Below are 15,549 nucleotides of genomic sequence, written 5' to 3'. Positions count from 1 at the left end.
AGTAGCTGTCTCCGCCTTCAATTCTTCAGTGTATACGCCCATAAGTGGAGTTGCTAGATCAATGGTAATAGTACCTTTAACTCTCTGAGGAAACTCCATATTTCAACAGAAATATTTTCATAGAACTAATGCAGTTGGTATAATGGTAGTAAAGCTTAATTTTAAATAATACATGCCCCCACTATTGATTTTAGTAAACTAATTAAAAATCACATCCACCCTTTAATAGTCCTTATTTGCTGGTGCAGATATCTTGCAAACTTCTATTCTTTCTAGACCAGGATGTCTATGGCCATGAGTGTTCTCTGTCTCTCTGTGAGCTGTCCAATGATTTTCCCTGGTGATTCATAGCTTCTTGTTCTTAATTATTAACTCTTGGTTTGATAGCAGAAACTTAAAAGCTGAAGAATTATCTACTGTGAAACACGTTCATCAGAATTTAGGTTCATATTTTCTTTTGCCTGTAGTTCTTGCTTATTTTCTTATACAAGTCAGAAATAAATTACAGTTATGATCATGGTCTATTAACTTTTGATAGTTTATTTTACAATGTTTTCTGTCCACATTTGTAAGGAAATAACTTACTTAAATGATTGGGGATCTTTTTTCCTCCTTTGATTGCAGCCCTGTCAGTGGTAGTTTCGGTGGGTTTGTTGAGTGTCTTAATGTCAGAATACAGCTGTTACCCATCACAAAGACTTTTAAGAAGCCTTTTAGGTCAAAAGCTCAAATATTCAAATATCCACTAAAGTTAATACATTTATGAAAATAGTTTTTTTATCTCAAAGTTTGTATAAGAATCAAGTGTCAGACAAGCTGTTTTGTGTCTCTTGTTAACAGCAAAACTGTAGTTTAATTAAAAATGTCATTGATGAATTATGCAGGAAAAGAAAGGAATTAAAATAAAATTCGTGAAACATTTTCCCTAACCTATTTCATTTATGCATTACACTGCTGGCCCAGTAATGAACCAGATTTCTGTAATAATATTTACTTCACCCTGAAAATATGTGTAGCATCACATGTTGTGATAGTATAATCAAATTATATATAATATTCTTATTCTGGGGCTGTGATGTATATTGCTCTAAATTTGAAATCTGCTTACCTTTCTTTGCTTCAGAGTCTTAAATCAATTCAGATCTATAAGTGTGTAGCTTCATTTATTCTGAACCAAATATAATTTCCTTTTCAGGGTTGTAGTGTCTTTAAGAGGCTCATTAATAAAATCCAAATGAGGTATCTTGGGACTTAGGAGAATACTCATGTCATTTTTATGAGTTAAGTACAAATAGTTATATACATATAAGATTTCCTATCAAACACACAATAGCAAAATGTTCCTGACAAAGTCAGAACATTCTAAAATAGCTGAAAACTTTTCTAATGCCTTTGAAAAACACCAAAGCAATTATGCTGGTATCTTTTGAACCAAAAATTCTATTTTCTCATTGTGACTGAGTTTGGCTGACATACCTTTAAAACAAAGTGGAACTCCTCACTGGATTTGTAGCCCAGGTGGCCTTACGACTTTAACTTTGAGGCACAAATACCCTACTTCTAGAACTGTGTAAATACACAAATAACCATTCCATGCCAATTTACAAAATGAAAGGACTAGTGGAAGAAATATATAGGTAAATTAATAGGAATCCATGACTGAAGAATTGATGCTTTTGAACTGTGGTGTTGGAGAAGACTCTTAAGAGTCCCTTGGACTGCAAGGAGATCCAACCAGTCCATTCTGAAGGAGATCAGCCCTGGGATTTCTTTGGAAGGAATGATGCTAAAGCTGAAACTCCAGTACTTTGGCCACCTCATGTGAAGAGTTGACTCATTGGAAAAGACTCTGATGCTGGGAGGGATTGGGGGCAGGAGGAGAAGGGGACGAGAGAGGATGAGATGGCTGCATGGCATCACTGACTCGACGGACGTGAGTTTGAGTGAAATCTGGGAATTGTGATGGATAGGGAGGCCTGGCGTGCTGCGATTCATGGGGTCGCAAAGAGTCAGACATGACTGAGCGACTGAACTGAACTGAATGGCTAAAACTAAATATGGACAGATAATCATTGTATTTAATAAGAGCGCAATGTAAACCCAACAACAATAAAATTTTACCTATTAGTTTGCATCAAATGTAGGACCAGTGATCTGGAAGCATAAGAAAGGCATCAAAATTTTGGAGGCTGTTAAAATCATCAAAGGTCAAAATGCTTTTTCTAAATTTAGCAACAAATCCATCCTCCAACTCGGCTCATACATGGCCTTATGCCAACAGCTTACAGTTTATTACTGGGATCTGTAATACTGATAGAAATAATCACAGAATCATTGATCTGCAAGGAAGCTCAAGAAATTATCTGTTCTGCTCCCCAAACAGGAAGACACCTAACCCATTTAAGACAAAGTATCAACCTGCTAGTTTTAGAGTTCTTCAGGAGAATTGCTGCTGCAGCTCTTTCTGTTCAAAGGTGATCTAACACATTTATCTGTTTTGCTTTGTGGCCCCTGAGTTCAGAACATAAACTACAATTATGTTTAATTAAACCAGCTTAAAAGTTTTGCTTTCTGCAATTTCTCTTTATCTAATCCTCAAAACTGCTGAGCTGATTTTAATATTAAAAAAAAAAAAAGACTTATTCCTAGGCTGTAACCCTGCATGACGAATTCCAGCCCAGAGCAACATTTTATGATCCAGTGTCAAGTTCTTGAAAAATGAAAACTGAGAGGAAAGAGAGGTTTAACTATAACATGGATACACTTTGGACTAGATGTTAGCCACCTGAATAAGGTGTATGTGTTTAATCATAAAAACTTACTGTTATTTTCCTTTTCTGGTTTGAGCATGTAAAACCTGTTATTTTCATAATCGGGACCAAATGTATTTTGTACTCTGAAATTGAACCAGAACTCAAAAGGGGATGAATGAACATTACCCATGCAAGTAATAGGTTTGAGACAAGGTTTAATTGAAAAGGAAAATCCCACCACCTATTCACTTTTAAAGCATGAATTGCATTCAACACACAAATCCTTCATTATTCATACATGGAAATATGTGCTTAATGATTAAGTCTCTAAGGATTTGCTTGACAGAATAATCTAAATTTCTTCTTTTAAAAAGAGGCAAATGAAATGTAGTTTTTAATTCTTTAAAGGACAAGTCACAAAACATGTAAAAATATAACACAGGCTCTTAGTTTTTAAAAGTGTATCTATAATTTGCCTATCCATTGGTTTGTTCATCTGGATATCAGTAACATACAGACTTGATCTAATAATGGCTAATTATGCAGTTGTTTATCAGCTCATTTGAAACATTTTGAGATTCAGTCTAGCTCAGCAAATTACTGTGCTTAAGGCAGTTCTATATTCTAGAAAATTATAATATCCCCAGAAGGCAAAGAATTAATAAAAATCCTCTTTTGTAAAAGATTATCATTGCAGAGCAAATGGAGCAGATCTTCTCTATCCTACTGCATTTAATATTCTCATTTTTCCCTGAAACTTTGATGGAGAGGCAATGAGAATATCTCTGTTTTATTAACTTATTAAGAGGCACATTTATAGAACTCATGCACCATATTGATTTCTAAAGCCACAGTGCTGCTAAGAGCCAATAATCACATAAGAGCAGAATGATTCAGTTTATCCCAGAATGTTTCTGAAACTTGGTAGAGCCCAAATTTTCACCCAATTCAGAAAGCCTGGTTATTTAACATCAGTACAGTCCATGGGGTTGCAAAGAGTCGGACACAACTGAGCGACTGAACTGAAGCCTCAATTTATTCATGTATAAAATAGAGGTAATAAGAAAAGACAACCTCTGAATGTTATGACAAATAAATGAGACAGTGCATGCAATGCACCTAATACAATGCCTGTAGTAAATAATGTTAGTTTTGGTTATTATTATGATGAGTATTATCATTATCTCTTATGGTTTAGGAATCAAAGATATATGCATTTAATTAGCCATTTGCCTAATATTTATATTTTTCCAATAGAAATATCTTCATATCAGCTGGAAGTTTAACATGAACTTTCTGCTCCAGCACTTTGTGACCCAGAACTGCCTCAACAAGCTAACATCAACCCAGCCAGAATAGGTGAGCTACTATTACACAAGATAAATTATCTAGGCTGTAGTTGGGAATCATTCCAACTTCATAGCAGCTGGGCTTGACAACATAGTATTTTAAAAAGCACTTGATGCTGCCTCAATTGAACTATCCCAAAGAGTTTTGAACTTTTTCATCATGACTCAGATTTTTTTGTAGATTTTGCCACCTTCATTTCCTCCATATGGGATCATTGTATCATATTTTAAGAAGAAAAAAATCTTTAAAAAGAACTATTCAGTTACCTTAGCTAGAACATATGAGACTCTTTGCTTTATAGCATTATTTGCACAGAATACATGTACTGCCTTTTCATCTATTTTGTCAACCAGGACTACTTTTGGACTACCAGTAAAATTCAGTGTGCTATCTTTAGTTTATAAATATGGTTGAAGCCAACATATATGTGTGTGTATATATATATATATATATATATTTTAAAACAACCAACATCTCCATTTGTATACTTCAAGAACTAAGTTAATAAGTGTTCCCTTAAAACGAGAAATCAACCCTAAAGGTAAACTTTGGAACTGATGATGACCCAGTTTCCCAATTCCTGGCTTCCAGATGTCTCTGCTTCTCTTTGTTCAAGAAAACAATTCCTGATGCAGGGCATTTCAACTTGGTGGAAATGGACACATTACTGATTTATTTTTTGCCCTAATATGTGAAAAGCAGACTATCCAAACATCAGGAATGAACTGCAGGCATTAGCTGCTCTTCTCATTGTTCAGTTGCTAAGTTGTGTCTAGCCCTTTGCAACCCCGTAGACCGCAGCACTCCAGGCTTCCCTGTCCTCCGCTATCTCCCAGAGTTTGCTCAAGTTCATGTCCATTGAGTCGGTGATGCCATCTAACCATCTTATCCTTTGTTACCCCCTTCTGCTTATGCCTTCAATGTTTCCCAGCATCAGGGTCTTTTCCAATGAGTTGGCTCTTTGCATCAGGTGACCAAAGCATTGAAGCGTCAGTTTTAGCATCAGTCCTTCCAGTAAACATTCAGGGTTGATTTCCTTTAGGATTGACTGGTTGGATCTCCTTGCTGTCCAAGGGACTCTCAAGAGTCTTCTCTAGCAACACAATTTGAAGGCATCAATTCTTTGGTGCATAGCCTTTTTCATGGTCCAACTCTCACATCTGTACATGACTACTAGAAAAACCACAGCTGTAACTAAACAGACCTTTGTTAGCAAAGTGATGTTTCTGTTTTTTAATACACTGTCTAGGTTTGTCATAGCTGCTCTTCACTTCACTCTGTACCTAGTGTTTGACTTCTTATTTTAAAGTGAAAGTGTTAGTTGTTCAGTCGTGTCTGACTCTTTGCAACCCTATGGACTGTAGCCTCTGTCCGTGAAATTCTCCAGGCAAGAATACTGGAGTGGGTTGCCATCCGTTTTTCCAGGGGATCTTCCCAACCCTGGGATTGAACCTGGGTTTCCTGAATTGTAGGCAGATTCTTTACTGTCTGAGCCAATATCCTCGCATAATGGCATTTAGGGTATGGTTGTAAGTAAAATATTTACACTGAAAAAATATGTATGTGTTAGAAAACAAAATTCAACCCAGTAAATTTGAAGATACAATTGGCTTTATTCAAAGATTCATGAATCAGGCAGCCTCCCATCTAAGCAATTTTTATTAAATTTTAAAAACACCTAGTAATAGCCTCTTTTCCTTAATTATTCCTCAAATTTTCCTAAGGAACATAGAATCCATTACACGGGCTACATATGTAGAAAAGAAAAAACGAGACCAAACAAATTAAAAATCCATGTAGGGTGCACCCCATGTTCACTGCAGCCCTATTCACATAGCCAGAATGTGGAAGCAACCTAAATATCCATTGATAGTGGAACGGATAAAGGAGATGTGGTGCATATACATATAATGGAATACTATTCAGCTATTAAAAAGAACAAATAATGCAATTTGCAGCAACATGAATGGACCTAGGGATTGTCATACTGAGTGAAGTCAGACAAAGAAAGACATATATGATATCACCTATATGTGGAATCTTAAAAAAATAGTACAAATTAAGTTATTCATAAAACAGAGTCACAGATGTAGAAAACAAACATGGTTACCAGGGGAGAAAGAAGGTGGGAGGGATAAATCAGGAGATTGGAATTGTCATATACACACTACTCTATATAAACTAGATAACTATATATAAAATAGATAAATAAGGACCTACTGTAGAGCACAAGGAACTCTACTCATTATCCTGTACTGACCTATATGGGAAAAGAATCTAAAAATGAGCAGATATATATATATATATATATAACAGATTCACTTTGCTGTACACCTGAAACTAACACAACATTGTAAACCAACGATACCCCAATAAAAATTATAAAATAAAGCTAACTTTAAAAAGATTGGATATATGTATATGTATAACTCATTCACTTTGCTATACATCTTAAACTTACACAACATTGTAAATCAACTATACTTAGCAAAAGATTTTTAAAAGAAAAAAATCCATGCAGGGTACAGAAGCTAACAGCTTTAAAAGAAGTGAAGACTTTCTAGAAAGCAGTGACTCTGGAGTGCATGTTTACTCTGTAGACTAATGAGACTTGGGCATTCTGAAGGAGAATGTTTTGAGCCCTTTCCATTACTAGAAACTGTTAAAATGGGTTATTGTCACTCTGCTTAATATAGTGGTGGTTTAGGAAAAAGCTAGCCTGGAGAGGGCAAAGTGTCTTTCACCAGAGGCTTCCAGAATCCCAATCAAACCCTTTAGCATGGGGTCATGAAAGCACCATCTTTTCATCACTACCATCACAGCTGTGGTTGTGTTGCTGTTATTGTTTAATCTCTCTGTGTTCAGCCTGCAATAATCACCATAATTCACCCTAATGTTATGTGATTAGCAGTCTCAGTTGTGGTGAAAATTAAACACCACTCACATAGCACTTGTGACCTTTCACCCCTCGTGGAATGGGTCAGGGCTGCAATGGCTGAGAGACAAAATGCAGAAACTCACATGGTGCTGCCTGCACTCTCTCACGCTGGGGAATCAATGGAAATTTCATCTTCCAACCATATGTGTTGATCCCTCAGCAGCCATACTATGAAAGTTCAATTCTTCCACTTAATTTATTCTTATCCTGTGAAGATTGCAAAAGAATTTTGTAAAGTATTGCTGCAGTGCCTTAATACAGAGGCAAAGTGTCATTTTTAATAGCCAGAAATTCAATTTCATTCACACCATCATCTACAGATTAACTGAATATTGGACGTATTAAGAAGTTTGGCAAATTAGAAGCTTCTTGGTCTTACGCTGAAGCCAGTACAGACAAGTCCACTGAAAAACAACTGGCAAGAATGTACAAATAACTATCATCCTTTTCTATAAGGAATACATTTCCTTACATGCTAGAGTTCTAAGTTTCGTAGAACACCGTTAATAGTAAACACTATAGGAATCTGTTATTAATTTACAGACTTTTCAGATTATAGCAATGATTAGAATTTGAAAATTATTTCCTGACAACTAATTATGGCAGGGTGAAAAAGTGGTAAATTTTTCAATATATGAATGTTTAGGCATTTATAGAATGTTGCTATTTATCATGCCTATACTTTTAACCAGATTTGACAATATGTGGCATGATGAGTTTAATTTTCTATAGCACAGTACAAACTCTGCATTTTTCCTAATTATAGCTTCCTACATGTCAGCTCAAATAGGAATAGACTCACTTGGTTCAGCTCAATTTCCACAGCCTGACAGGCACGGATATCAAAATTAATTCTAGAATGAAACTTCATAAAAGAAAATCCTATTTGACAAAAGAACTACTGAGCTTGAATCACAGTTGCATTTGCATTGTGAAGTCCCATTTTTATTTTTACTGTATATAAAATAATGCCAAAGGAGAGACTGAATACCCAGAGAGAGTTCATTTGAGGCATCCTGAGAGTATCTGCCATGTGCAAGTAAAGCAGAAGCCTTTTTTATGACATCTTCAGAACTTGACGATTGAATTACAGTTTTAGTAATCATCCGTTCCCCTTCTCCAGTGTCACTTCTTTTTGTAATATAGTGCATAGAAAAGACTTATGGTTCCAGTTTTATCAGCCTGCAATAAAAATATAACAACTGTTGTATTAAATTATTTAAGTTGTAAACCATTGTGAAAAAGAAAAAGTTTTATCGACAGGCAGGCTGAAAAACTGATTATAATGGAGAGCCAAATGTATTGTGCTGATTATTCCCAATTTTTTCCCTAGTTTAGCATATTGTAAATCTTCAAGATATCTTTCAAAAAAGGTCTGGGTATGTAGGGTTCTTTCATTTGTTGCTTATTTAGAACTGGACATGGCAAGAGACAAACAAAACCTGTATAGTTCCAGGTATCAGTTTATTTTAGTAGAGTTGTGAATGCAAATGGAGTAAGGTATTTGCATATAATACAGAGATACTTAAGGTTATGCAATGGAACAACAAGGTTAATATAGAATATATTAAGGTTAATATAGAGGTATATCTCTCAAGATAATATAGACAGACATTATATGGATATGGAAATCACTCAGTTGTGTCCGACTCTTTGCGACCCCATATTCTGTAGCCTTCCAGGCTCCTCCATCCACAGGATTTTCCAGGCAAGAGTACTGGAATGGGTTGCCATTTCCTTCTCCAGAGGATCTTCCCAACCCAGGGTTCGAACCCAGGTCTCCCGCATTGTAGGCAGACGCATTACCGTCTGAGTCACCAGGGAAGCCCAGACAAACATTAAGTATCAATAAAAAATGATAACTGAAAGAAATTTAAATGTAAAATGAATGCATTTCTCCAGAGTGATACAGACCCAAGAGACTGTCAAGTCTTTTCAGAATTTTTTTTTCTTATATTGATTTTACAGTCACTCAGTACTGCTACTTTCTATCAAATTATAGTATTCTGATGCTGTGTACAAAAGTTACTAGGCTAAGAACTTTTCTCACTCCAGTGTTCCTCCATTCCTCTAATAGGTATTTCTGTCTGTTGTTCAAGGGCTAAGTCATGTCCAACTCTTTGTGACCCCATGAATTGCAGCACACCAGGCTTCTCCATCCTTCACTATCTCCCAGAGTTTACTCAAACTCATGTCCATTGAGTTGATGATACCATTGAACCATCTCATCTTCTGTCACCCTCTTCTCCTCATGCTCTCAATCTTTCCCAGCATCAGGATTTTTTCCAAAGAGTTGGTTCTTCACATCAGGTGGCCAAAGTATTACAGCTTCAGCTCCAGCATCAGTCCTTCCAATGAATATTCAGGGTTGATTTCCTTTAGGATTGACAGGTTTGATCTCCGTGCAGTCCAAGAATCTTCTCCAGCACCACAATATGAAAGCATTAATTCTTCTGTGCTCAGCCTTTATTATGATCCAACTCTCACATCCGTACATGACTACTGGCAAAGTCATAGCTTTGACTATACAGACCTCTGTGGGTAAACTGATGTCTCTGCTTTTAATGTGCTTACTGTCTAGGTTTGTCATAGCTTTTCTTCCAAGGAGCAAGAGTCTTTTAATTTTGTGGCTGCAGTTATCATCTGCAGTGATTTTGGAGCCCAAGAAAATAAAATCTGTCACTGATTCCACTTTTTCCCCACCTGTTTGCCATGAAGTGATGAGACCAGATGCCATGATCTTATTTTTCTGAATGTTGAGTTTTAAACTAGCTGTTTCTTTTTTTAATTAACTCATTTTAATTGGATAAATCACTTTACAATATTGTAATGGCTTTTGCCATACATTACCATGAATCAGCCACAGGTATACATGTGTCCCCCCATAGTGAACTCCCCTCCCATCTCCCTCGCTACCCTATCCCTCTGGGCTGTCCCAGCGCACCGGCTTTGGATGCCCTGCTTTATGTATTGAACTTGCACTGGTCATCTATTTTATATATGGTAATATACATGTTTCAATGCTATTCTCTCAAATCATCCCACCTTTGCCATGTCCCACTGAGTCCAAAAATCTGTTCTTTACATCTGTGTCTCCTTTGCGGCCCTGCATGTAGGATCATCGCCACTATCTTTCTAAATTCCATACATGTGCCTTAATAAACAGTATTTGTCTTTCTCTTTCTGACTTATTTCACTCTGTGTAACAGACTCCAGGTTGAGACTATACTATATAAAGCTACAGTCATCAAGACAGTATGGTACTGGCACAAAGACAGAAATATAGATCAATGGAACAAAATAGAAAGTCCAGAGATAAATCCATGCACCTATGGATTCCTTATCTTTGAAAAAGGAGGCAAAAATATACAACGGAGAAAAGACAATCTCTTCAACAAGTGGTGCTGGGAAAGCAAATCAACTATGTGTAAAAGAATGAAACTAGAACATTTTCTAATAACATTCACAAAAATAAACTCAAAGTGGATTAAAGGCCTAAATGGAAGACCAGAAACTATAAAACTCTTAGAGGAAAACATAGGCAGAACACTCTCTGACATAAATCACAGCAAGATCTTCTATGACCCACCTCCTCAGTTCAGTTCAGTTCAGTCACTCAGTCGTGTCCGACTCTTTGCGACCCCATGAATCGCAGCACGCCAGGCCTCCCTGTCCATCACCAACTCCTGGAGTTCACTCAGACTCACGTCCATCAAGTCAGTGATGCCATCTAGCCATCTCATCCTCTGTCGTCCCCTTCTCCTCCTGCCCCCAATCCCTCCCAGAATCAGAGTCTTTTCCAATGAGTCAACTCTTCGCAGGCAGAGTACATCATGAGAAACGCTGGACTGGAAGAAACACAAGCCAGAATCAAGATTGCTGGGAGAAATATCAATAACCTCAGATATGCAGCTGACACCACCCTTATGGCAGAAAGTGAAGAGGAACTCAAAAGCCCCTTGATGAAAGTGAAAGTGGAGTGAAAAAGTTGGTTTAAAGCTCAACATTCAGAAAACGAAGATCACGGCATCCGGTCCCATCACTTCATGGGAAATAGATGGGGAAACAGTGGAAACAGTGTCAGGCTTTATTTTTTGGGGCTCCAAAATCACTGCAGATGGTGACTGCAGCCATGAAATTAAAAGACACTTACTCCTTGGATGAAAAGTTATGACCAACCTAGATAGCATATTGAAAAGCAGAGACAAAAAAAGAAAAACAGAGACATTACTTTGCCAACAAAGGTCCATCTAGTCAAGACTATTTTTCCAGTGGTCATGTATGGATATGAGAGTTGGACTGTAAAGAAAGCTGAGCGCCGAAGAATTGATGCTTTTGAACTGTGGTGTTAAAGACTCTTGAGAGTCCCTTGGACTGCAAGGGGATCCAACCAGTCCATTCTGAAGGAGATCAGACCCACCACCTAGAGTAATGCAAATAAAAACAAAAATAAACAAATGGGACCAAATTAAACATAAAAGCTTTTGCACGATGAAGGAAACTAAACCAGTTTTTTCATTCTTCTCTTTCATCCGCATCTTTAGTTCCTCTCTGCTTTCTGCCATTAGAGTGATATCATCTGCATACCTGAGGTTGTTGATTTCTCCTGGCAAATTTGATTCCAGCTTGTGATTCATCCAGCCCGGCATTTCACATTATGTACTCTGCATATAAGTTAAATAAACAGGGTGACAATATACAGCCTTGATATACTCCTTTCCCAATTTGGAACCAGACCATTGTTCCATGTCTGGTTCTAACTATTGCTTCTTGACCTGCATACAGGTTTCTCAGGAGACAGGTAAGGTGGTCCGGTATTCCCAACTCTTGAAGAATTTTCCACAGTTTGTTGTGATCCACACAGTCAAAGGCTTTAGCATAGTCAATGAAGAAGAAGTAGATTTTTTTTTCTGGCATTTGCTTGCTTTTTCTATGATACAATGGATGTTGGCAATTTGATCTCTAGTTCCTCTGCCTTTTCTAAATCCAGCTTGTACATCTAGAAGTTCTTGGTTCATATACTGTTGAAGGCTAGCTTGAAGAATTTTGAGCATTAGCTTGCCAGAAAGTGAAATGAGCACAATTGTATGGTAGTTTGAATATTCTTTGGCATTGATTTTCTTTGGGCTGGAATGAAAACTGACTCTTTCCAGCCCTGTGGCCACTGCCTAGTTTTCCAAGTTTGCTGGCATATTGAATGCAGCACTCTCACAGCATCATCTTTTGGATTTGAGACAGCTCAGTTGGAATTCCATCACCTCCAGTAGCTTTGTTCATAGTGATGCTTCCTAAGGCCCACTTGACTTCACATTCCAGGATGTCTGACTCCAGGTGAGTGATCACATCATCATGGTTATCTAGTTCATTAAGACCTTTTTTGTATAGTTCTTCCATGTATTCTTGCCACCTCTTCTTAATGTCCCTGACATTTCTGTCCTTTATTGTGCCCATCTTTGCATGAAATGTTGCCTTGGTATTTCCAATTTTCTTGAAGAGATCTCTAGTCTTTCCCATTCTTTTGCTTTCCTCTATTTCTTTGCACTGATCACTGAGGAAGGCCTACTTATCTCTCCTTGCTATTCTCTGGAACTCTACATTCAGGTGGGTGTATCTTTCCCTTTATCCTTTCCCTTTCGCTTCTCTTCTTTTCTCAGCTATTTGTAAACTGTTAATTTGTCTGTCTTTCTAGTACCATATCTCCTCCAGAACTTTCTGTCCATAAGGTGCCTCCTTTCCCTTGCACCTATAGGCCACACCTAGGGATCCTGGAGCATTTTCTGGTTTGGTCAGAATGTTGACATTTAACACTTTTGCTCTCCCACACTCCACTCCCTTTCTGCCTCCACAATTGCTGGATATTGAAACAACTCAAATCAGTCACTCATACCTACCCTCCCCCTCACACACACACAAACACACACAGACGCCTCCTAGCCACCTGGAAGAAAAAAGGGATCCCCTTGACTAAATAATCAGACATTTCTTTAAAGGAAATTAGAATATGGAAGCCCTATATTTCCACCGAGTAAATCAAATCATACAGAGGATTCACAAAAACTATGGGTTAATGGATCCTTTAGTCTTGTGCACAACAGTAATCCTGGCTCTCTTACCTGCTACCACAGATGTTTTCTCTAATCTAGACTCAACAACAAACTGGCCATATTCTCACTTTGATGGTGATTATAATAATGCAATTTCTATGTGCCAGGCCCTTTACATTAACTTATTCAACCCTTATACCATACCCATGAAATATGTATTATTCTGATTCTACAGATATTTAAGACATTTAAGTCTTGCTCAAAGTGGCATAGCTAAAAAGGGTCAGAATTATGATTCAGATTAAGCACATGGCATCCACATGCTTACCAAGTATACTACATTAATACAGAATGATTCAATCTCTAAGTCATCATCACAAAAAGGAAAGAGTAGGATTAAAAAGAAGTGTGGAAGACCTGGTGTTCCTCTCTGGCTTCTCCTCTTCACTCCTTTGTCATACATTTGCTGAGTACAGGTAATGTGCCAGTCTATCCTTGGTCTGAGAGTATAAAGAATAACATATGGTTACTGCCCTCATTATCCATTGAGAAGGAAAACCAGGTAAACAGCTGTAGTTCAGTATGATGTTGTAATTGAAAAACATAAACAAGGCATTATGGGAAGACTGGGAAGAAAATAAAGCCCAAGGAATTCAATGCTTTTACTAAACTTATTGACAGTCTATCTCCAGGAAAAGAGTAGGTTTTCTAAGGGAGAATCCAGACTAGCTCCATTCTAAACTAAGTTTCATGAAAAGTAACTGCTTGCTCTCCCTACACTAAAAAGGAAAAATACTAGCTAGGTCAACTCCATTCATTTACTTGAAATCAGAAATCATTTACTTCCTTCTTCCTTCCTCACCTACAGTTTTATGAGGCAGGACTCAGATCAATTTGGACAATTTCAATCAGCAGTCTGGAACTGGCCACTTCCCTGACATCTAGACTCCCTAAAGGTACATTGCTTTGTTTAATTAGATCCTCCTACACCTTCCCTTCCAGTTCCACAGCAATGAGACTTGAAATTAAGTAAGCAAAGACACATGGATAACTGGTCTTTACTATTGATTCCTATTATTGAGACATTCTACCAAGCTGGTTTTATTATATATACATGGCCCAGGAGTAGTGAACCATACTGTTTCTTCCATACTTCCAGAAAGCACTAGATACTTCCTATTATTTATATTATTAAAAACCATGAACTTGAATTCAGAGTGCAGCAGTCAGTAGAGGTACCAGTCATTATGTTTAGCTTCCTAAATAGATAGCAGAGTTTCATTGTTGTTGTTGTTCAGTCACTAAGTCATGTCTGACTCTTTGCGACCCCATTAACTGCAGCATGCCAAGTTTCCCTGTCCTTCACAATCCCCCAGAGTTTGCTTAAACTCATGTCCATTGAGTCAGTGATGCCATCCAACCATCTCATTCTCTGTTGCCCCCTTCTTCTCCTGCCTTCAATCTTTCCCAGGATCAGGGTTTTTTCCAGTGAGTCGGCTCTTCACATTAGGTAGCCAAAGAATTTCATAGGAGAGCCAGAAATTGAAAACACCTTAGAAAAGCCAAGCCACAAAACTTCACAAACAATCCAGGAGAGCTAAAATCTCTTTTCTTTTCTCCTGAGTAACCCAAGTTCCTTTCTCTCTTAACTAAGAATAGCTAGTATCTTTGTAATAAAAGTCTATTAATTTTTCAATCAAGTCAAGAAACAGTGTTTGGACCCTGGCAACAAAATCTATGGTATTACAACTAGAAAGGTCTAGAAAACAAGGTTACCTGACATACCTTGAATAAAGAAGGCTATTAGGAGCTTCAGCCAGAACAGGGGATGAAGGAAAGAGCATCTTCAAATGTTTGACCTACTGTGATGAGATCAGCTAACCAAAGACCAGGCCTGTGTGCTATCCAGCAGATCACTATGGATGCCCAGGTTGGGGTTAAAAGGTTCCTAAAGACAAATGTGTTGGAGAAGACTCTTGAGAGTCCCTTGGACTGCAAGGAGATCCAACCAGTCCATTCTGAAGGAGATCAGTCCTGGGATTTCTTTGGAAGGAATGATGCTAAAGCTGAAACTCCAGTACTTTGACCACCTCATGCAAAGAGTTGACTCATTGGAAAAGACTCTGATGCTGGGAGGAATTGGGGGCAGGAGGAGAAGGGGACGTCAGAGGATGAGATGGCTGGATGGCATCACTGACTCGATGGACGTGAGTCTGAGTGTACTCCGGGAGTTGGTGATGGACAGGGAGGCCTGGCGTGCTATGATTCATGGGGTCGCAAAGAGTCGGACACGACTGAGCGACTGAACTGAACTGAACTGAAAGACAAATGAAGAATAACCACCTGACCCAAGAACTGCTAAGAATAATATTTATTCAGGGAAGCTATCTATCTGCAGGACCTGGACCTGGAGTTTTTATTTAATGAGAAAAGATAAGAACACTATAACCTGCACTTCAGAAAA

The 15,549-nt window shown here is 37.8% G+C and overlaps 1 long non-coding RNA gene across 7 annotated transcripts in view; it reads right to left on the bottom strand.

Annotated features, from left to right (window-relative positions):
- The window catches only part of LOC101903851 (uncharacterized), a 140,515-nt gene that overhangs the window by 21,084 nt on the left and 103,882 nt on the right, over positions 1-15,549 (bottom strand). For 3 of the 7 annotated variants that reach the window (XR_009496176.1, XR_009496172.1, XR_009496174.1), the window contains 2 exons: positions 8,033-8,223; positions 7,125-7,248 (listed from right to left, as the gene is read on the bottom strand). The exons of 1 other annotated variant lie outside the window; for it this stretch is intronic. This is a non-coding gene — a long non-coding RNA (uncharacterized lncRNA). Of the gene's footprint in view, positions 1-7,124; positions 7,249-8,032; positions 8,224-13,502; positions 13,586-15,549 lie in introns of all 7 variants that reach the window. 3 more of the 7 variants (XR_009496175.1, XR_001501141.3, XR_009496173.1) reach the window with 2 other exon arrangements.

Source organism: Bos taurus, chromosome 10 (genome assembly GCF_002263795.3).
Source record: "Bos taurus isolate L1 Dominette 01449 registration number 42190680 breed Hereford chromosome 10, ARS-UCD2.0, whole genome shotgun sequence".
NCBI classification, from domain to species: Eukaryota; Metazoa; Chordata; class Mammalia; order Artiodactyla; family Bovidae; genus Bos; species Bos taurus.
This window is presented reverse-complemented; position numbering and strand designations above follow the sequence as displayed.